We start from the raw sequence: 23,469 nt of genomic DNA, 5'->3' as shown, positions 1-23,469 counted from the left end.
CGAGTGGACGCCACGAAACTATGTTTCGACGGCCGTTCGCGGACTTTATGAGCCTTATAAAAATGGCACCACGCAACTGCGCCGCAGGAGCAGGACCACGAGAGAGAAAGGGGGATCCTGAAAGAGCGGCCCCGACGACGATTCGGGGATCTCGTGGAGGACGAGCCGCGTGACTCACGGGGACGACCGTCTCAAAGCAATCTCTCGTTCAAATAGAAATCGTAGCTTTCGAGGAATCCCGTCGTCTCCCTTGCCGCGTTTCTTCTTCTGTTCTATTTCTTCTTTTTCTTTTTTTTTTATTCCGCGGTTTTCTTTTTTATTTTACTTGGCTTTTGACAAAATCCTTGTCCTTCTGTGCTTCTCAGTTCATGGTATATGTCTGATCGGGATAGTTTAACGAGGCTTGGTAGCTATTCGGCAACAATGTATTTATTTATTAGATGTTTCTCTTCGATTAGTAGACACTTTTCCCAATTCAACGGAGATATCGAAAGATCACAAGCCAAATCCACGATAGAACTTGAGATTGATTATTTTTTTCGAATTGTTTGAAGGATCTGATGTAATAAACTACTAAATAGAATTTTATGAAATTACAACTGATTAACGATAGCTATAACGAACCGACTCGTAACAAAGTAAATAGTAACATTAAAAATCGAAATCGTTTGCAAGATCGTTAAGGGAAATCAGTTCGTTCCATCATAATTTCAACGAAAATTGCTGTACGTAAGTTGGAATATTTCAGACGTAGAATCGTTCTTGAACGAAGCTCCAGTCGACGAATGATATTTTCCACTGTCTCGATCGGAAAGCGTGCCCGGTACTCGAACTTCTGCCGGTGACCAATGTGTAACTATAGCTTTGTACGAAGCAATAAAGGGGTTTCTAAGGAAAAAGGGAACGACAGAGGAAAAGAGAGAAAAAAATATACAGCGCGAGCTAAGAGAAAAAGAAGGAGAGGGTGAGACGAAGAGAAAGAGAAAGAGGAAGAAGACGAGTGACTTCGTGAAGTCACCTGCGTACACGTTCGTAGCAGGTACTCAAATTGCATGGCAACAGCACTCGCTCAATCACTTTCTCCCCTCTCTTTCCTTTCCTTCCCTCTTGTGGCATACCTGTCCTTTTTTCCCTCTCGTAAATTCTCCCCTCGAAAGGTTTCGTGGTACGTGCAGATGCGCGCCTACTCGTGAAATCAGTCAAGGTCCTCCTGCCAACGACGAGAAGAAAGCGCCCCTAACCATTCAGGAACGTACGCAAGGGGGATGCTTCCGGATGCTTTGACTTTCCACAAATCGCAATCGCGACTCACGCGTTTTTCCTTCTTTTTTTTTGTCCCTCTTCTTTTCCGCGGGGAAGCTCGTGGGAATGTTAGTTTTTTCTACCCTGTCGCCGATGGACAGAAGTTTAAATTGTTTCGAATCCTTCAGAGAAAAAGAACAAACGAACGCTGTTAGGCGATAGCGAATTCTTTCTGTAGATTTATTGGCTAATAATTATTCCTTTCTAAGCTTAGAAATGTCCTTATTCCGCGTACGAATATATTTTCTTTAACTTTTCATTGAGTTTTTTCGGAAGTAGATCAAACTAAATTAATTTATATTTGATTATTGTTACTTTCAGAGTATGTAGCTATTAATAAATAAAATATGCGTCGAAAATTATAAATCTAACGTAGATAACAATATTTTTTAACAGACAGAATCAAATATACAGTTGTGTTTGCTAAGCGATCAATTAATTTCTTCATTGAATTACTGCGATCTTTGATAAGTATAAAGAATCAAAGGCTTCGTGCTATTAGATTCATATCAAACGTATATTCAGCTTTGTTCAAGTTATTTCTTTTTTTTATTTAAAATAAAATAAGAGTAAAGTGCACTCGTTGTAGTAGAACACGCAATTCCTTGGTGATTCCTTGCAATTTCTTGGTGTAAATCGGTAATGATATTGAGAATTGTGATTATTACAAATTATTACAAAAAATTTAATTACAACGTACATTCTAATATCTAACATTTTATTTATATTTTATCTTATCTAATCATTACAATCTATTAAAAATATCATTACGAATAAAAAAGTTTCGCAAACGTATTGTGTATAGATAAGACTTAAGAAGCTTAACATACATCGCTATTATTCCTTACAAAACGAAAGTTAACCAAAGAAGCCACGAGAAAGAGATTTCAACTTATTTAACGAAGGGAAACTTCACCGAATGTATTATATCACCGAAGTACGGTTCATTGAAAACGCCAGCGCAGCTGAATAATTCAACGAGGTCAATCTTCTTAAAGGATTAGCGGGCTTAGGGTGGAGTAAGGGTGCAAAGAGCAACCGATTAATCGATTATCGAAGACAATAGCGTGGATAGACTTCGTCGACGATTTTCCTCGTTTTTCTTTCTTTCCTTTCTCTATCAGAAACGACACTCAAAAGGCTCCATATAAGAACAAAAAGACAAACAACCACTCTGAATTTGCAATATCCACACTTATTGCAATACATACTTATTATACATCTGTATTATAGAGTCTTATAATGTGCGAACGTGACGGAAAAAAATTGTGTTGAATACTTCTTTATTATCTTAATATTACGTTATGTATAACATTTTAATACGAAATGGCTCAGAAGGGAAAATACGCGTTTGAGTTTTAAACTAAACATGTATTGTATTGTGTATTGTAGCAATTTCTCAATCGCTTTACGATTCAAAAAAACACTGTTCATCGTAATATCAAAATATTGAATGACACTTATCTATCGAGAATACTAAAATATTGTTCGTCTTAAGGATTATACCTTTAGCTGATCTAACAATTTTCTTTTTTCATTTTTATATAAATATTCCATATTAAAAAATATGTCTTATTAAGTATAAAAGTGACATTAAAATTGAAAAATACGCAAAGTGTTGCGCGTATCCTGTTTTTCCTATGATTTGCAAATATCTCAACATATGTTGGAAAATAAATATAAAATGAAAGACATAGATAGGAAAATTGAATTAAAAGGGGCAGTACAAATGTTGAAATGTAACCAATAGGTGTCCTAATATCTTTGGTTGCCAATGTATATCACGGCGCGTTGCGAGTTCATTTCTGCGCCCGGAAATGCATAATTGAAAGGCGAGGAGAGCATCGTAAATAACCGCACTAATTGTTTCTAGCCTCGCCAATTTCCTGCCTTCTTGCACGTCCGTTCTCCCCGTTCACGTTTGGCCTGCTGCTCCTCTTTCCTTCGTTTCTTTCTTTTTTCCCCTCTCCCTTCCCTTTTTTCTTTTCCATCGTCTTCATCTTATTCTTCTTCTTCTTCCTCTTTTTCTTCTTCTTCTTCTTCTTCTTCGTTGATGCTCGCAGCACGCCGAAGCCACTTCGCGTCGCTCGTGTCTCTTTTTCCCTGTGGCCTCTCTGCAAAGATTAGCCTCGACTCGTATCATGCTCGTTGTCATCGTCTCGTCGCGTCGTGAACGATCGTGTTTCCAAACGCTTCACGATGATTAGGGAATCGTTCATTTACTCACCTTCTATCGTTTAGGTAGGTTTGATGACACTGTTATGGGAAATTTATGATGTGCTGATAACTAGTTTGGTTTGTGGAATTATGCGAGATGTTCTTGTTTATTGGACGAGTTACTTGTTACAATATTAGGCATTAAATTTGAACGAAGGTGAAAAAAGAATATAAACGGATTAATATCATCTTACCTTCCTGATTAACATATATTATACGTTTACGTATATTCAATGCGTTGCGAACAGATACACTCACGAGATCGAATGCTAATAAGTAATAAAAGTTGATTTTACATGGAAAGGATTACTTTTAGGAACTATGTTAATTAGACATTTATTTGCTTCTCTCGTTGAATACTATAAGCTCTTGAATATCTTTTTTTTTTTTAAAGCATTCCTCTTTAAAGAAACTACATCGCTTAACAGCCAAATTTTTCACTGTAGTCGTTCTAATCTATCAAAATATAAAAATAGTTGTACTTATATTTTATTCGTACGATCTATCAAACGAGAATGCAAATTCTCCTCAATGACGAAATAAAAGAGATGTTTCATCGCTTAACTATTTTATATTTGCGCTAACTTCTTCTCTTAATTTACGTGCAATAATTTACGATTATGAACGTTACAACGTCGAAGAAACTTTAGATCATTCGAATTCTATCACGTCGAGCTTACAGCAATTCGAGAATGATTGATTTTCATCGCTACTTAGAAGGGTCAAGTCGGTGGTAACAAATGACCTTCGTTTGTTCACTGTCAGCAATTTTTCGGCCACCTTTTATTGCGTGCTCGGCATCTCGTCTGGCCTTGATGTCAGTCCTAGCTGAGAGCGAAAAAGAGTGGAGAGACGAATCTCGTGTTTTCCATATTTTCCCAAAACATCCTGTCGATTGCTGATTACGATTCCACTTATGGTTTCCTCTTGCTCGACTCATCGGGATTCTTTCATGCTATTTTACCAACGCGTTTATCCTCGGACATTTAGAAAACGCAAGATTTTTATGTTGTTTATACGATATCGATGACCTTTTGTTCAAGAAGATATACTTAAAACGTAGCGAAAGTTGATGAATATAAATGTGTGTATTATATCACACATATGTTATTAAAGTATGTTGCTTTATAATTACGTAATTTTACTAAAATTAGCTTGCAATAGTATTATTAGAAAAAGGACGCAATCGTTTGCAATATTTCATTTATAAAAACAATTTTAGAATAAAAGTCTAATGTTCCAGGTTTATACAATTTTATAAAGCTTCTAGGGTGAAAACTTATTTTCGATCCAGCCTATAAAAATCCATAACTTACGAAACGATTCGATGTTATAATACTTTAACTAAGAAAATAATCTCTTCTTATTTCTAATCGACGGCTGAAACGCTGGTTGTAGCGGATCGACATTTGTTCAGCCGTGCCTTCTTTCGTGCCTAATGTAATTATTCAAGTTTCCTGGGATACTTGCGCTCGTTTGTATACAGACTGGTCGCCGGATGTCTAAGCTTCGCGAGACGAAACGTCGACGTAATTATAATGCGAATGTTCCGCCGCTCGAAGAGATTCGAACTGTTTCTAAAACGCGTTCTACGTTCGATTTGCGAACAGGCGTTGCCTCGACTGTCCCCATACTCGAGGAGAAGAAGAAGGATCGTTTAACGATCTTCCTGGGGAAGTGTAATGACAAGATGTCATTATTAGGTGAAGGTGAAAACGGAAATCAACGATTAAGAGTTGTTATATTGGAATCGAGCAACGGACCGCGTTTTTACGATCCATAAACAGTGTAATTGTAACTGGTTGGTCGGACAATTAGCGTCTGCGTCTGTAAAAAATTCGTGTCGTTTCCTGCAATTCGAAATCGTTTCTCTGCCTCCTTTTTTCTTCGTTCTTGCCTCTGCCAAATGATCGAACGGGATGATGTACGTAAGTAATTTTCAATGGCTATCTGTACTTTAAAGAAATAGATTGGCTACAGGATCTATGTTATCGCGATAATTAGCTTGTTAAGGAGTCGCGTTTAAGATATTTCACGGTATTTGAAAGTTTCTTGGCCCGAGAGATATTTGGTGACTTTTTAAACCAGTGTTCGAGATAATTGAATCGAAAAGGCAGAATTTGTTTAATAACGATAATTATTTCGTTAGAGAGTTTGGAAAATTTCACATTGTTTAAAAGTTTTCAGATATGCAAGGTATTTTAAATATGGAGATGTTAATTTTCTGCTAATATGTAGTTTAAATGATCTATAATAGTCATATGACGAAGCTTCTCGATAATTTCGACAATTTCAATAAATTCGAAGGAAACGAGAAAAGAAAATTTATGCGTCGAAGATAATCATTTATCAGCTTAATTTCAAAACTTTGATTTACAAAATTTTATTATTACCTAAAATTTCTAAAACCTTAAACATATCACGTGTCCTTTTTCCTGTTACTTTGAACTAATCTACCGATGAAGATTTATGGTAATTCCGGTATTGACATCCAAATGACCTCTAATCCGAGAAGCGAGGATTTCCATAAAATTATAGCGATTAGTGTTTTAGAGAGTTTAGCTTAGAAAATGGCACCTTATTCGAAAGTTCTAGAACGTAGATGTTTTATAGCTTGTTTTCGTTGGTCTGACGGGGCTATAATTTTCGCGTGACGATGATTAACAGTAATATCAGTATCGGCATTCGAACGAATTGATCCGACCGTGAGATTAGAGGCGTTCACGCGAATGGAAATCGGTCTTGAAAGTTACAATTGCAAAGGTAGCCTGATCTTGCTATTGCTTCCGTCATTACCGCCAACTTTTCCAGGTATTTCCAGGTACCGTTTTTCTTGCGTGAACGCCTTTAGGCGCGGTACTGAACTATCATTTGCCTCGATTTCTTTATTCTGTTTGGCGCGAGGTAAGTAAAGCTGTCTCACGACTACAGAAATCCCGATGAAATTTTTTATTCTGACTCATCAGCAATTTCTTCTACCTGTTCTCAGTTGTGTATTAAATTTAACGCTTCGTATAACGTTTGAATTTAATACGAAAAATTTGATTTTATTTCTGATGCCAATATACATGCATATGGAATTTATCATCTTAAATTTAAAGCAGTATATTCATAGGATATACTTACCTATTTATAGTCAAGCACTTTCGCTTCGAACGTAACGCAATTGAAAAAACGTTTAAGAAATGCGAACAAATGCTTTTGAATATAATAACATACTATTTTCTTCGTTAATTTTACTGGAATTTCAGTGTCTTTTCTTACCGTTTAATACATCCAATGCAGAAGACGCGCATTTACGTGTCATCGGGATTTCCTATTCTCTATAAGGCGGATGACGCCTTCTTTTAGTATTTCTCACAACGTTACATCTTCCTGCCGATATTCCTCCGATTTACAATACTCAACTCAAATACATGCGTCATACCGTGAAAAAGATAATTACAAGACGACGTTATTTTCCCAGCACCAACAAACATTGTCTTCCCTTTTGTCCAATTTCTCCGAGCTCGTACATTTTTCATCAAATCAATTTCGAATGCTTAATTATCAATCGATTAACCTCGGAAATAACCATCGCTGACAGTGGGTCTCGGGCCAAAGTTTGGCAAGCTCTAGACGAAGAACAGACTTGGTAAAGTCGATTTACATGCGAGAACGTCTGGCATAGAAGGCAGGAGGCCGTCGCGGTCAGGAAACCGGATGGCGATCGCGGCATGCCCGTTAACTCTTGTCGAGCAACGTTGGTACCAACAAAGCGGCTAGTTCTGGCTGAATAATAACGCTGCGGCCTCGGTTCGCGTTTGTCCAGCCGCGTTTGCGCGCCTCTGATGGACGATCGTGGCAGGCCGCGTGCAGCGTAAGCGACGTAAGCCCCCGGTACGTAAGCCTAACGTAATTGAAGGCTAGGAATGCGGACGCACGCATGAGGTAGCAGCCGGTAGACAGAACGCGCAAGGGGATACGCTTTTGCCGCGCGCTCGTACCGCGTGCGTACGAGCCTACCAGAGCCCATACCTCTGAAACATTAATGCGCGTGTCCCTGTTACAGTGGAGCGTGCGTGTGCCGCGTTACACGTTAATTAAGCGGACGAAAACAACCGCCGAATGATCTCGAGGATGCTGACTTTGTCGTCGACGGAACGTTAAAGTTACGGAGTTATGCGGAAGGTCGAATCGGATTATTATTCGGATGCTGTTGGAAGAGAAACAACAGGTGCCGCTTTGAAGTTATTGTTGGAATGGATCAAATTATAAAGGAAATAAAGAAAAATGGTAAATACCGTTATAAAGAAACGAAGGAAGGAAGATAGAAGCCGTTTCTAAAAGGACAAAGGTAGTGGACGAAGGTAGAATTGTTGCTGTCATCGCCAAATTCATTTGCGGATGAAATTAGATCGGACTGTTGTTCAAATGTATGTTCCGGCCAAAGGGAAAAAAGAGGGTTGAAGAGGATTATTGTTAAATTGGATTGTGTTGTGAAAGAAATGACGGAAAATAGAAATAAATGTGAAAAAATGGAGAAAGCCGAGTCGGTTGTCGTTGGATGGAATACGATGTTGTTAGAGTGGATGACACTGCGAAAGAACGAAGGATAATGAATGATTGTTGAGAATGAAAGAAACAAGTTAAATCAATTATCGGTGACTATGTATTGTCATAGAAAGGACAATCGTTACAATATAATCGTTTAGGATTCCCAGAATAGAATTGATTGAATCACAATTGTTAGAGCAGAGTTGATTAGGTTAAAATTATTAGATTAGAATTGTTACAATAGAAAAATATGCTATTACGAGCGAATGGAATTGAATCGATCATCGTTAAACTGATTGCTGTCATCGAACAAAACAAAAAGTTGCCAGCAGAATTATTCTAAGTCTTGTTTCCTGTCTACTTCTTATAATTTACAATGCGTAATTGTAATGGATAACCAGACAAGGGTCGTAAGAAACGATTTCATAAGGAAGTTTGAAAATGTCCTGCTATAGTAATTAGTTATATATCATTAAAGCTTGATTACTCGTGGCTCTAGGTACTTGCTGAGAAAATTAAAACATAAATCTGTTAGATAACAGAGTATGGACGTAGGTAGATAGTTTAATAGATATAGGTAGGTGTGGAAGATTAGATGCAAAGATAGGTGTGGTACATATTACGGAATTCGTGTGTATGATTAGTGATAAGATCTGAGTTAACTAGAGGAAAGGTCAGGAAGGTGTTCGGCGTGAAAGATCACTTTATAGAGTCATTATGTATTTAATAGAGAAGCATTTTTATCGAATACCTAACTACCAGTAATAACTTTAGATTGTATGTAATTTATGAAACGCGAAACCACTATCATTTCAATCTTATTATTAATGATATTTGTCGACAGCAAACTTCCCGTGAAATATTCTTCAGATATATTATCCATATAGTTATTGATTTTAAAGAAATAAATAGGAATTGGAATTCAGAGTATGTTTCGTTACTGGAGAGTCCTCGAAACATCACAACGCAATACCTAATTTATCAGCTTGTTTTTCCAAGTCAATTTACAGTGTGGATCTCTGTTTTTCAATATTGCGATTACGTAAGAAAATTCCAAGCATTTGCGTAACATTCCTTCGTGCACTATAGTTCCTATAATTTCACAAACTTTCAAGAAATTAAATATTTGTAGAATGTATACCTTGATAGTGATATATATCATTTATATTAAGAAATATTACCCATTCGAAGGTTAAGATAATCTTACGATTATACACGACGAAATAAACAAAAGGAGAGTTAAATATATCTTTCGATCCCTCGCAAAGGACGACATACATATATCGCCTGTTACTAGGAAGATGCGACCGTGTTACATACGTATATTAATCTCGACTTTAATTGAAATGGTCAGTGGTATTAATTAGCCGAAGTAATCGACGATGTCAAGGGATATAGCTGTCGGTGTGAAATGAGTAAGCCGATGATAAGCAAAATAAGACGTCAGGCCTTTCTCTTTCCTTTTCTCTTTTCATCGTTTTCGCTCGTCCAAGAGGACGGTATATCGTTCGAAGTCGCGGAATGTGATCGCGATACGTTTATATGGGCATTGGTATCAATTAACGTTGCTACAGGTATTAATTAGCATTAACAGACGAGCGTGTATATCGCGGAATGCGTACCTCTACATGTTCTAAACACGTATTGATCGATGTTACGTTCCGAGACGATCGCACGAACCAGCATTTATCGATTATTATGGAACCTCAGGTACGTATCATTTCTCAGAACTACGGTTAAGTATATCTTTTATCGACAGAAAATTTGTTATACGTTCCTGTGATAAAATTTCAGCAACACAGTGGTATAGTTTTATATCCGATATTTTTATTTCCAAATTATTCGTCAATTATTATGGAACTTGAATAAATAGTGGATATGCTAATAACGTGTTACTGATATTTTTATTATAGATCTTCTTAACGCTCGATACGCTTAATTTCTAACAGATTTCTTTTACTTTAATGTAATTAACAATCGTCTAATTTTCCAAACGCAAATTCAAACACAAACTTTGACGAAACAACGCTTCGTAAGCACCAATTCGGTTTAATTCGATTCGATGTAATTCAATTTAATAACTACACTCGTAAACAACAGAAACCTCAATGCGACGAACATTTTCCCGGTGAATCATTTGAAGGCAATCCCACCCAAGTCGGCCAACTTCCCAAAAGGGTCACCGCTTCATTCCGTTCGATATAAATCTCTCGATTAGAGCTGACGTTCCTTCCTGTCGTGTCGTTCGTGTCTTGAACGGCTGTTCACACGACATCAACCTTCCTCGTGCCCAGTCGTACACGTGTCCTTTTTGCGTCGAAGGTGTTGGTCAATATGTAGGTTGCGCGGTTGTTAGCATCGACTAGGGCCACGCGTGTCCACGAAAGGGCCGCCCAATCTATGACAAGTGGCTCTTCCTGTTTTGCACGTTAATCTAGCGTAGGAGGAAAAGCAAACGAGGTGGATACATCAGAACAAGTATACGGAACCAACAGTCTCTGTCTCAAGTATATTGTTAAGAGCTCATTCTATTAGTCTATTAACATTGGTGGGAGTCTCATCTTATGAAAATGGATGTTCGAGGAATCGGACGAACGATAAAACTTTTTCCCGCATAAAGATAGGCTTGCACGTTAACTCTTACTTCGTATTACTTTGATCTCTATCGCGTAAAACGCAAAATACAAATTAATTATTTCCTTATATGCCATTCATTACTTTTCTGTAGTATGCAAATTAGCAATTTCAATACATTTTATCAGACTACAAGAAATTACGAATTTAAAAGTAAAAGAGGCATACGAAAACACACGTTGCTTAAAATATTCGTTCACCAACGGGTTTCAAGCGAAAACAAAGATCAACTCTCGAACACGACCAAAATTCCGACCAAGACACGATCGACACGTGCGGAGCGAGCGGAAAGAGAACGCGCGCGCGCCGCTCGATCCTTATAGATCGTTTACCGTGTAATCCGGACGCTGTTGTAATTATACCAGGAGAATGATTGTAGCTGGTGTGCGAGTTCCACGACCAATTAGGCGATGCTTAAGCAGAACCGTGTGTGGACCTTCGATCCGGTGTCCCGATTAAAAGAAAGCCTCGCGTCGAAGCGAAACGCTTCGATCGCCGCCGATAATTCTTCCATGAAATGGCCCAGCGATCGATCGTGACCAGGCTCGGTACGATCGAGGCTGACGGGATTTTAATGCGTTCCACCGCGTGATCTATAATTGTTCGATGAAACGGCCCTTTCAGACGTCGACGATTGAGCGATTCAGGCTTCGCCTCGATTGCCGGGCATCTCTTGCCTCGTGAGTGTTCATTGTTTGGTCACTTGATTGCTAATGGTATCTTGGGACGGCGTAATGGTACGCTGTTACATTTTATTGATGTGTTTATGCATTTGCCGTGTGTAACGTGGCTTTAGTAAGGGCGGCTGTAGCTTGACCGAGCAAACGCGAAGTCTCTGACGTCAGAATTCGAGCAGAGAGGCATAGACAGGCATAAACAGAGAGGTTTAGACGGGATTCAAGTTCCCACTACTTTACCCTAGTACAGGACTTCTCAATATTTCATCGATCCAGACCTAGTTTCGAAAACGATAAGTTTTCCTGACCCACTCACAGATTACACGAAGTGCGATTATTATTGAGAGCCGTTTAAACTCGAGAACAATTAAAACTTGAGAAACTAAGTCGATAGCCATTTTTCTGTAATTTGCAACTCGATCGATTTTGAGTTGTTCATCCGACGACTTTCGCCGAGTAAGACCGTTTTAACGAACACGTGAACCACTTTCGTATTTTAATATTTAACGCGTCTCGCTGAAAATCAACTCGGGTTTCAAGTAAATTTCGCGCGAGTTTTGCATCTATTTCATACTTACGAAATACGATAGAAAACTTTCTCAATAAGATTTAAATTATGCTCATACTTGTGAACGGGAGTGTACATCTCCAAACTGACGGTACAATCAAGATTGGTAATCGATGATGTCGCGAAATGAAACTGTATATGACAGAAAAAGCATATAGAATCGGTGCTGGTATTTCTTTCCGATCACCGCACCATCTCGATTTCCTACGTTTATCGCCGAGGCTATACAAACGTCGCTTGCAATGAGTAGCGTTCGACTGGTTCGCGATAATCGGCCACATTCCCTCGATTTCTTCGCGGGAACCGCATGAAATCGATACGAAATCGGAGTTGGCGTCTCGATACGATGGCCAATCGGTGGAACGCGACGGAAGAATATGACTTCGATCGATAAATTATCAAAACCTTGCTGCGGTGCAAGTGTAATATCAGATAGTTGTGTCTTTGGCGTGCATCGAGAGACAAAACACGGAGAATATCCGTGCCATAAGCGGCACCAGGAACTGGCGACGCGACGCTGGTCTCTGCACCAGACGCAGCGAGATAAGCAGATTAGCGCCGCGCCGTTACCACGATTATCAAAGGGGGTCGCCTCTTGGGGCAACCAAGAACTAGGCGTTTGCAGTTCATTGATATACGAGCCTATCACGTTCAGTAGCTATACCGATTAATAAACTGCGGATATTTATGCAATTTCGTATTTATAATACATTAGCACGACCAAAGAAACGTAATCTACATAAAAATTTATTTCGCCTATTAAATATCGCGTAACAGATATTTCGCTTTCGATATTCTTTTAGTCTCTACGTATTACGTTTGTACATTTTTGCTTTTATCTTTTTATTTCATTACCTTGTATCTTTATTTCTCTTTTTTCTACTTTTATTCCAAATTTTCATCATCCGGATGAATTACGGATCTCTTGTTCGATGAAAACCGTGTACGAATAAATTTCACTTTGATTTTCTCTAAAAGCCAGAAATTGCTTCACAATGCTTCACGATACATCGATATTGCCACTCTTATATTCCGTTCCATTATTCAGAGGATATGCGATACAATGTACAATCTCATCGCCAGTCGAGGAAGGTTTATTGAACTGAAACCATTTTCTTACGTCAGCCTTGTATAAGTAATTTTCAATAACGAGTTTCCGCTTTTGGATATCCGTAATCATTGGTCAGGCTGTGCCGAGTTTTTTTTTTTTCACTAATAAAATTACACTTTTGTTACTCTCCAGTTCCTCAATTATTTCGTACTTAGTCGCTACGGTTAGCAACTAAGCTGCGATTAGCAACTGTGCATTGCGCGTTTCCGTCTGGCTAACATTAGCAATCCTATGTAAATGAGAGTTTACTGATAAATTTGATCTGAATGGCTGCATACGCTGTTCGAATAGTGAAATGTTGAGGCAATTTAAACCGCTATGTACGCTGCCTGCGATACCAATCCTTGAAGTACTACTCGGTAAATATACAGATACTGAATGTAAATTAATGTAGATTCATCCGTATCTTTTACCTTTTCTTATCATTTAGAAATATGACTATTGGACAGCGTGTTTTTACGCAAATTCATATTTTTGAGAATACAAGTCAAAAAATAGAAGCACGATGGACAATTCTTTCTACCAAGTAAACTACATTTTGGATATTTTATATATTTCGTTGCATTCCGTGTAATTTTGCACTTTCAAATTTCCTACAGGTACATAAAAATCCACAGTCTAATGATTATTTACAACGGCTGATGTTTCTAAATTCACATATTCTTTTCCTCTTCTAAGAATATAAATTAAAATCTTCGATTTGATAATTTCTACGCTTTTGATACAATATATAATTATAGTAATAATATATTATTATCTATATTAGCTTTATTACAAAAACATTTTTACTTCCTCTATTACGTTTCTTTTCGATAATGGATTACCTAATATCTTCGTCGAATTAATTAACTAATCGATAATCGAACTCGTTATTTGCAATAAATAGCTTTCAGTCAGTCGCAAAGCTGTGAACAACATTATGTTCTAAAGTTAACGTATAGTTGCCTTAATATACCATTATGATGAGAAAATAACACGTTGAAGTTCTATTCTAAGGACCAAGATTCAATGGCTATGAACACGAAAGGCTGTCTGTCAGTCGTTGAATGCCGTGAAAAAACGAGGAAAGTGCATCAGCACCCTAATGTATTCTAAACCCAAACCGGTGGCCTTCTTCTACCTGAATGCTTTGCTGTTCTGGGAACAGGAAAGCGTGATGATCGATCACGTGAAATTTCAGCTACCGTAGCTCTAGTAACCGTTCATTCAGCTGGACGTGGTTGGATCGCCGTTCACGCTGTTGACGTCCACCTATAAATAGGTAGGCTCATTGAGACGGGTTCCAGAAAGTCGTGCCACGGTCTCGCTTCGGACGATCCTTGCCTCTTCCCGGGGACAAAAATATCGCGTAGGTGCACGCGATATTTCCGCCGAAAAGGCGAAAGGGGAACGCGCGTGCTTCCTAATTAGAGCAGCCTATGAAACCAACGGACAGGAAGGAACTTGCCACGTTTCTTTGTGATTGTGATCTCATTTTTGTCTTCTAAGGTCTTGGTGATATCGTTTTGCAATTAAGATTATTGGATCGATAGCGGAATTTGTATTATATCGGTTAATAATATTAATGATAAATATCGGTTACGAATATTTCTGAACGATTGGAAAGGGCTACCTCTGGGTTAATTTCAATGGTAACTAACATTTGTTTATTAAATTTCATCCGTTTTACTATCAGATTTGTTCGTTTTATTTCATGGAATTTATTGGTAGCGATAACTCGTAACTGTAAAATTTCACTAGTAATATTATCCGAGAAATTCGATAAATGAAATTCAAACAGAGTTCTACTGCATTCCTAAATGATAGTTAAGAAACCTGAATAGCCATGCAACCGTCGTTCACATAATAATTTCAAGCATTTGATATTTTTCTTCCATCCGAACATTCTCCTAACTCCAATTACGCTTCTCTTTGCCTCTCCTCAACTCATTGAATAAAAAAATTCCATCAGTACCACAATTCTAAACTCGGCACGATTTTCCCAGCCGTCGAAGGATGATGGTCGATTAGCTGGAATCAAATCGAGAGAGCCAACTAGAAGCGTTAACGTCACATTGTGTGTTACGCGACGTTCACAGGCCAGCGTAGTTTCCACGAAGTCATTATTATTGCATTAGCCGGCGGCCGAGCACCGATTTGAATTACATATAAGTTTGCAAATTGGAGGAACGGATAATTACGGCGTGCACGGTTAGCCGGCGCGAACGTCCTCGTCCTCGTCCTCGACGTCGACGTTTCAAAACGACGTCGACGTGTAACGTCTTTCACGCCGAGCTGTTCGATAGTCAAGACATTTTTACGTATGGACATTGACGTATACTTATGTTCACAAATGTGTGGATACTTTGGCACATTTGAATTAACACGAATGTTATTAAAATATACGAAACAAAGGGGAAATAACGAGGTAAACCAATATTTGTTGATTTCTTGTAGAATCAACATATGTGGAATTAAAAATACGAAATTGAAATTGTTTTACTTATTTATCGATCGCATATTATAATTAAATATCGAAGTGTTAACCGATTTTGAATATTATTGGTAGAATTGGTCACGATATACTGTCCGTATCAATTTGGAAGAAGCTTCTTCATATTATTCGTAGCTAAATAATCAAACTGGTCCGCAGTGTTTGACACTGACAGACAGCAATCTGCGATTTCTCAGTGTTAAGGCGTGCAGTAGCATGTGTTCAACACGAGGTGATAACTTCATTTTCTTTAATCATCCGTAACTGAAAAACTAAGTTACGTAGCACATATGTTCGTACGTTTACGTTCCGTTTTTTTTTACGAGTCTGCAGGTAGAGATTCACCTCTTGAAATATAGATATGTATTTATGACTCACTCTGTAGAACATATTTAGCGCTACGAATTAAAGTCCCAGCCTTAAACGATTTTTTATTGCCAACCATTCAACCGGTAATTAAGTACAATTTTACTGCTTTATTTTAGAATCGCGCTACATCGCTCATATTGAGCATACACGCGGTACGTCGCGAATCGAGTCTAGATACCTCGATGAATCGACCTCGATCAACGAAGGAACAGATTTTACGCGCTTGCAATTATCGCGTTTCTGAACACGAACAATACCGATTCACTTGGAGTGGCTTTCAAGGATTTTTCGCGTGTTCCTGTTGCACACACAACTGGCTTAAACAACCATGTCAGATGAGAAAATGATGATACGTTCCGTAAATTAATCATGAATTAATCATAAACCCTCGATGTAATTTATACCGTGGCCAGCGCGGTTTTGAAAGATCCCTTTTTTCGGAGAATGTCATGTGGCTTTCGGAATCGCGTTACGTTCTCCTGTTGGAACATTTTATTGGACAGTGATCTATGGATTTATAATGATACGGTTGTTAAGACGGAAGGATATAATTTCTTCATTTTATTCGGGGCTTTGATACTTTTTGCTTTTTTAACGATTGTAATTGTAACAAAATTGCAAAGTACGCGGAATCTGTTCGCAGTTCCTCGACTGCGTTTATTTCGTCTTTTTACGTTTTGTGCCAAGGGCCGAGTCAAATGGCGCGCTTCGGTATACAGAAGATACTTTCTCTGGAGAAAATAATGCGAATGATTTATAACTTATTCTAAATCCATTTAAAATAACTGTAAGTATAACGAAATGCAAGGAATGTCTGAAAGCTAAATTGTAGGTTTCGAGTAAAGAAAAATTGCGAAGATTAATGTCTTTTACAGGCAGTGAAATTGTATTTTGAAACCATTAATAACATTTAAATACTCGTGCTCAATTTTTCTGCTTTCTACCTTCGATATTATAATAGGAATTTTTTCCCATTGCATCGTTCTTTTAATAAATCGTCCTCGTGTAATATTTCTCAGGTAAGAATCAAAATTGTCTAATCGTTTCTCTGGCAAATATTACCGCAATTGTTCTGGCTGGAAATAGAAATAGAAACGAAATTCCTTTGTCCGTGGAAGACGAGGAGGATTATGTTGATTCGAAGCTGCAATTTGTCGTGCACGTGGATACTGTCGAGCGTACATAATGCATGCACGTACGCACACGCTGGTGTACATGACACGCACACGCGTACGCACGTGTAGAAGAGGCATCGGGCCGATTTAGCGAGGCAATCGGGCCGGGCTGGTAATTAGCGACTGTTATGTCAGCTGAAACTCGTCGAGCTCTCGTGTCTCTACAATACAATTCACGAATGGTGTTCCTTCGATGATTAGCTTTGAATTTGATAGAGAAGGCTTCAGATCGATGTTTAATATTGAAGTATAAGAAATCAATACGTAGTACATACGTTTATTTTTAGGAAAGAACTGACAAAATTAACTAACTGTCGATAAAAGACATGTCGAGTAGACATGTTTCGATTAAATTCAATTGACACGTTTCTAAATACAAATTTTTGAAAACTAAAGATCGCGTACTTTTAGTAGCTTGTGATGTTCCTAAAATTCTTTCAATTGTTTCATATTTCTTTATCTTTTCTAAACAACGTGACTCACCCTCTAAACAAGACACGAATCTATATTATTACATCGAATAAATATGAATTTAAATAGAATTATAGGTATGTATCCGATATGACATATTAAATTAATCCAACAGACGATATACGTTTATGAAAAAAAGCCAAGAATACTGACATTTATAGCTCGTAAATACGTATTAAGCCGTTTCCGGCTTCTCTACAAAGACGATGAAAATTTTACATTTATGTAATACGATATGGTCACACGAATTGGCCAAAAGCGTCGCATATACGAATAAGACACTACAGCAACGCGTGACGGCGAGCAATGGTGAGACCAGTCAGTAGAAATAGTCACCGTAGCCATTGTATGTAACGAAAGCGTTAAATAACTAAACAAACGGACCGCGAACCCACTGTTCGTAAACGGTGCTGTACAAGCGTACAACAACGCGTACTCCTTCGGTTATTCGCGCGCGCGTACGTAATATGTACGCGAACTCGTCCGCGCGGGCGCGCGCTCGCGCTGCCGCGACCGCGGCATACACGTGTAACGCGATAGCTATGTAGCATAGAGTTACGCGAACCCAATAATACGTCTGACGGCTGTCTAGACGGGGCTACGAACGATCGGCCGTGTGCGTGTAATCCAGCGGGCGGCCACAACGGTGCCTCGTGTATGCGCGCCACCGTACACGTATACATACTTACGTTAATGGTCGACCAGAAACAGAGAGACAGAGAGACAGAGAGAGAGAGAGAGGGAGAGGAATACGGTGAGAGAGAAGGGAGGAGCAGGGGGTTAAGTGCGTGCCGACTCGACGTATCCTGTACGTATCCTGCGCGCCCCCCGAACCTGTTAGACGCGAAAGGATTACACCACTCGCGGGGAGTAACTGGACTGACTTCAAGCGGGGACAAGCTTCTTTTGATACGGTTACGCTCGTGCGGCCGGCAGACGGGGTTAATCGAGTTTCATGCTTCGAGTGTGTTTGGGGATGTTGCAGAGGGCTGAACCACGGATGAAATAATGGGATATAAGATGCGGGAATGTTTGGAGAATTTTTGAGACTGTATTCTGCTTATCAACTCTCTTGGATTTTGCAATTGGCGAGTTGTTACTTGTTGCGGAGATTTCTCCGATCGTCAGGTGTTTAATGAGACGATTACTAGAATGAAGCGAGAATTTTGAAATTTTTAGGTGTTAAGGATTTGCGAGCCTGTTTTGGGCATTTGGTATTGGCTTTTCGTTCTTATTGCTCGAATTTTTCAAACTCGATTTTTTCAGGGACACGTAGCTTGAGATTGGGAACTGGGACTAAGTATAGTATAGTTTTTCTTCTCGTATATGATTTAAGAGTTATTTTCAATCGTTCGTTGTTTAGAAATTACAATTCCTCGTTCTTTTCATCGATACAACGATAAAACGATACAACGATTTAACGATAAAACTAAAATGAATAAATTTGATGATCGATACAATATCGTAGTGCATTCACCTCTCAGTTAGAGAGATCGTATGTAATTACTTTTCAAGGAAGATACGAGACTCGAGATTCTTTTCATTATAACTAATCAAGTTTGGTATCCCCCTTTTGTTAGATCATCTCCGATACCTTTGGTACGACCAAACAAACCATAAAAGAGTATACTCATCAGTGAGCGTTATTGGAATATAAAACCTCAAAATGAGTATAAGGTATCGCATTTACGCGACTTAACGCGTTATCTTTTATTATTAATCTTACGTCGTATAATTCATTCAGCTGCGCCTCTCTGTGGTCTAATCAATTAAATCTGTTATTCTCATCGAACAAATCATTTCCTTTCCCCATTCCACCTCTCGTTCCCTTTGCATTATTTTATTTTTCTTTTCTTTCCTTCTCATTTTGACCCTATATTTCGCGTGTGTTACACGTGTACAGTGGTTCACAAAAATACATCCGAGACTTTCATAGAAAACCTTTATCACGTTGTGCGTTTTATATAAAACGTTTACAAATTTTATCCTTTCTATAGTGAGACGCGACAGTCACGATTATACCGAAGAAATGTCGAACTAATCTAAAAATCTATATAGAAGTTACAAGATATTTATTAAAAAATTAGTACACAGAATTTACCACGAAATTATTAGCCATCCTAAACATATAATATATAACGAATACTAAAGATGATTCCAGTGGTAATTGATGTAAAGAATAATTGTTTAAACATAATTTCATGCTCTCTGTCAAATATACGTATACTTGTACCAAATATTTTGTAGCTTCTATGTACATTTCCAGATTTATTTCAAATTTTATCGATCTAATCAAGACGGTCGGATCTCGATACATTTCTAATGAAACTTTAAAATGTCCAGTGTAACACGCACATTATAACAATAGATTCATAAAAAAGATTAATACATTCAAAAACTTTCTACAAATGTTTGAACACTTTCGTCAACCACTGTATGTTAACCCATAACTACATTGTGTGTCAAGTCTTGTGTAACACCGTATATACCAAGGATACGAGAAGTACGAATGCTACATGAGTACAGATTTACGCAGATAAATCGATTGAAAATGCATGATCTATGGCCGCGTGTTATTTCACGTGCTTATTCCAATCATTCGTTCAATTATCGATGATAGATCTGCACGCGTTACACTGTAAATTACACTGCGATGGAGCTTCATTACGGCACAACACAATCAGAGGGATATTTTTACTCTCGTTAATTATTTTTGACAGGCCAGGCAGATGGGTGGCTTGTAGATCGTTTCGATAACCGTTCCCTCCAATTTTGCTCGATTAATCCTATTAAACCCGATTTTTCCCAATCGCTTTCTTTCTTTTCTCTTGCAATTAGGTAAGTCGAAAGCTTGTTAGTTTATTCGAAATTGATTTGTCCTTTGTTGTATAATTATCTCCCTTTGCGATATTGGGACAGAAATGAAATTCAGATTCTCTTCGCTATTCTTTATAATTACGTGGATTGATACAGGCATGCAAGTTTTGATATCTTCTGAACTTTTGTTTTTTACGTAAGGTACTTAAATATCCTACCATTTCCTACAGAGTCTAATTAAAATTTATAGCAACACGACATATCCACGCCCATTGCAGGATTGTAGTCATTTATCAAAAGCTTTAGTTCATTATAGGTTTCTTTCTCCGTTAATGAATTTCTCGTACGTACGATTGAAGCTGCTTCATTGAAACCGTAAGAAGCTTAGTCTGCTTATGAAGGCTTAAGAAAATTACAGTTCGTTCCTTCGTATTATATCGTAGCTATGAAAACAAAACCATAAAGATATAGTCGATAAACGATAAAATAGTATACAACTAGATCTACGCGATCAGAATAACTTTATTCGAAACGTCTTCTTCTTTTCTTGTTAAAAATTCTATTGTTACCTAAGAGACGTACAAAAGACTGGGAAAACGTAAAGTAATATAAAAGGAAGGATGAAAAACTGAAATTAGTGGATGAAAAATAATCAGGATCGATCCACTGTTAACCATTAACCATTTCCTCGTAAGTTATTTCACTCGCACTAAATTCCCTATTTATACTTATCTTGAAACTATTCCGCGACAAGCTGAAAAATCCGGATCGCTTAATTACCCGCTACTTAGCGGAACGAGTTTAAATTAAAACAAATAATGATGAATAACGGCGACCATTAAATTACACCATATGCGGCTACCCAGTGAAAAAAGGACCGATAAGTCCAGACGATATCTGGAAGCCCATCAATTCCAACATACGTTATAAACTATACATTCCCTTCTCTCGTTTCCTTTTCTTTTCTTTTCTTTTCTTTTCTTTTTTTTTCACCCTAATATTATACTATAAATCACAATAATAATACCTTCGTTCGTGTTCCGTGACGAAAAACGAAGGCGACGCGGTTCGATAATAAAGCCTGCCGATTCGTGTGTTTATAGCAATTTACGTAAATTTATTACACGTACAAGGTATACAAAGGCTTAGAGAAAAGAGACGGGGAGCGCGGCTCTTGAAACGCGATATTGACGAAAATAAATCAGCATCGATGATCGACTACATGCTGCAGCGTTTGGAGAACACGACTGAGACTACGTATTTACAGGGGAAACGTGACGTGCTGGCTCGATCTATAAACGAAATCCAGGAAAACACGAAAAATCGTGAGATCGAGCTCAATGGAGTGGAGAACGGTACGCCTACTTCCTCTCGGGATAAATCCATGCTCTCTAATCCATGCTTGCGCATTATAGAATGGAGCCCTTGAAGAGGAAATAGACGAAGAAAAGAAAAAGATTAAAAATCTAAAATGAAATGGGAAAAATGAAGAAGATCGAATGAACACTGTGGAACCTGTTCGTAGAATGAATCAACGAAGATCTTCTTCTCACGCCACTGGACACGTCGTTGGTCGCTGGTTGTAGATAGTAATCGTAATTACACAACCATATAGTTGATTTCAGGCGTAAAACCAGACGTCCATCTTCATCTTCATTCAGAGTCCTCTTATTTTGTTCGTCCTTTGCTTTTCCTCTCTTCCACGTCCTCGCGAGAATTTCTTTCATCCTTCGATGTTCTTCGTCTTTTTCCTCTATCAGTTTTATCTTTGTCGTTTGATTTTTATTCGACTTACTTTTTATTTTTTTATTTTTTTATTTTTTGGCAGAAAGGAGAATGATCTTTTTATTTTGCTTCTGGTTAGATTAGAAATAGTTATGCTTCATAGTCTTTGGGTCTTGATTGTTTCTTTCTCGGCAAAGAGGGATATTTCGAGGAGTTTTATTTCTGTGATTAAATCGGAAAGTACTTTGCTTGTTTTCATGAAAATTAATCGTATTTTTAGATTTTTCTTTGCGATTAGAAAAAGCATGCTTAAAGATTCTAATATCTTTCTTATTGTTGGTTTGCTTAATTTTCTTCTTGGATGAAATGACGTTTCTACGTTCGTGTAAGATCGACCAGGATAATTATCGATGCGTGATTGATCAGAAAAGTATCGATTGTGCCGGATGATTATAAATACCTGAACATATGAGTCATTAAGTGCGCGTTTCGTATTAATATGCTTAAATTCGAAAGATTATTAGGGATAACGATGCGAGATTGCTGCGTATGTTACGTTTTAACGAGCATTTTAAAACGGTATTAGCGTTTTAGTAAAAGTTCGCTCATAATTATAGTATAATAATATATTGTAGGCAAGATTCGTTAATCCGAACTTATTAATAGAAAAAATTGTACTCGGAATTACTTCGGTGCTTATTAAAATGAACAGAATTCTTATTTTCAGTAAATAATTTATAAATTTTTGTAGCTTCATTTTGTCCTCATTCATCTCTTATCTTATTCTTGTTCGCAGTTTCTTCGATCTTCTCTGTATTTATTAAGTTTGTGTTGCTCTCTATATTCTTCTTCTCGTTCTTCATATAAGTATACTTCTACTTTATTTCTTAAGATATGACAATGATACTAATTTAATTATCTCTTCCTGTCGATACACATACGTATTCACGATATATTTACAACGCGAAAATATTTACAATTGCAAAAATCATATAAACAAGTTTGTTAATATTACATTTTTATTTTTGCACAGACAGAGATACGATCGTGTGTACGTCTCTGTTTTCATCATATCGGCTTATAGTTAGTTCTAATTCACTATATCCCATGTATGTACCTAGGTGCATGTTAAAGCAGGTGTAATTCTTGCAATTCTCATATCTGTACAATCAAATTATAAATTTGATAAATTGTAGTATCGATTTGTTTGTCTTCTACAAAGATTACATTACTCGAGTGATATGTCGTTTGCCAAGAATCACGTCAGTATCAATTGGAATCGTTGGATGATTTGACCGCGTACGTGTTGGAGCAAAAGCAACGACAAAGGGCGGTCCGTTCGGCGCAAAAATACTCGACTCGAGCGTCCCCCAGGCGAGAGCAACGGGTCGCGG

General features: G+C 37.9%; 1 protein-coding gene across 1 annotated transcript in view; it reads left to right on the top strand.

The window, feature by feature from the left end:
• The window catches only part of LOC126921667 (angiogenic factor with G patch and FHA domains 1), a 58,100-nt gene extending 34,916 nt beyond the window's left edge, over positions 1-23,184 (top strand). The window contains exon 10 of the transcript XR_007712505.1: positions 21,618-23,184. The gene's annotated coding sequence lies outside the window, so the exon portion shown is untranslated. The remainder of the gene's footprint in view (positions 1-21,617) is intronic.
• Positions 23,185-23,469: the final 285 nt, after the last annotated feature.

The sequence above is a fragment of the Bombus affinis genome, chromosome 11, assembly GCF_024516045.1.
Source record: "Bombus affinis isolate iyBomAffi1 chromosome 11, iyBomAffi1.2, whole genome shotgun sequence".
Classification (NCBI taxonomy): Eukaryota; Metazoa; Arthropoda; class Insecta; order Hymenoptera; family Apidae; genus Bombus; species Bombus affinis.
The sequence above is the reverse complement of the archived record's forward strand: the minus strand, read 5'-3'. Positions and strand labels throughout refer to the sequence as shown.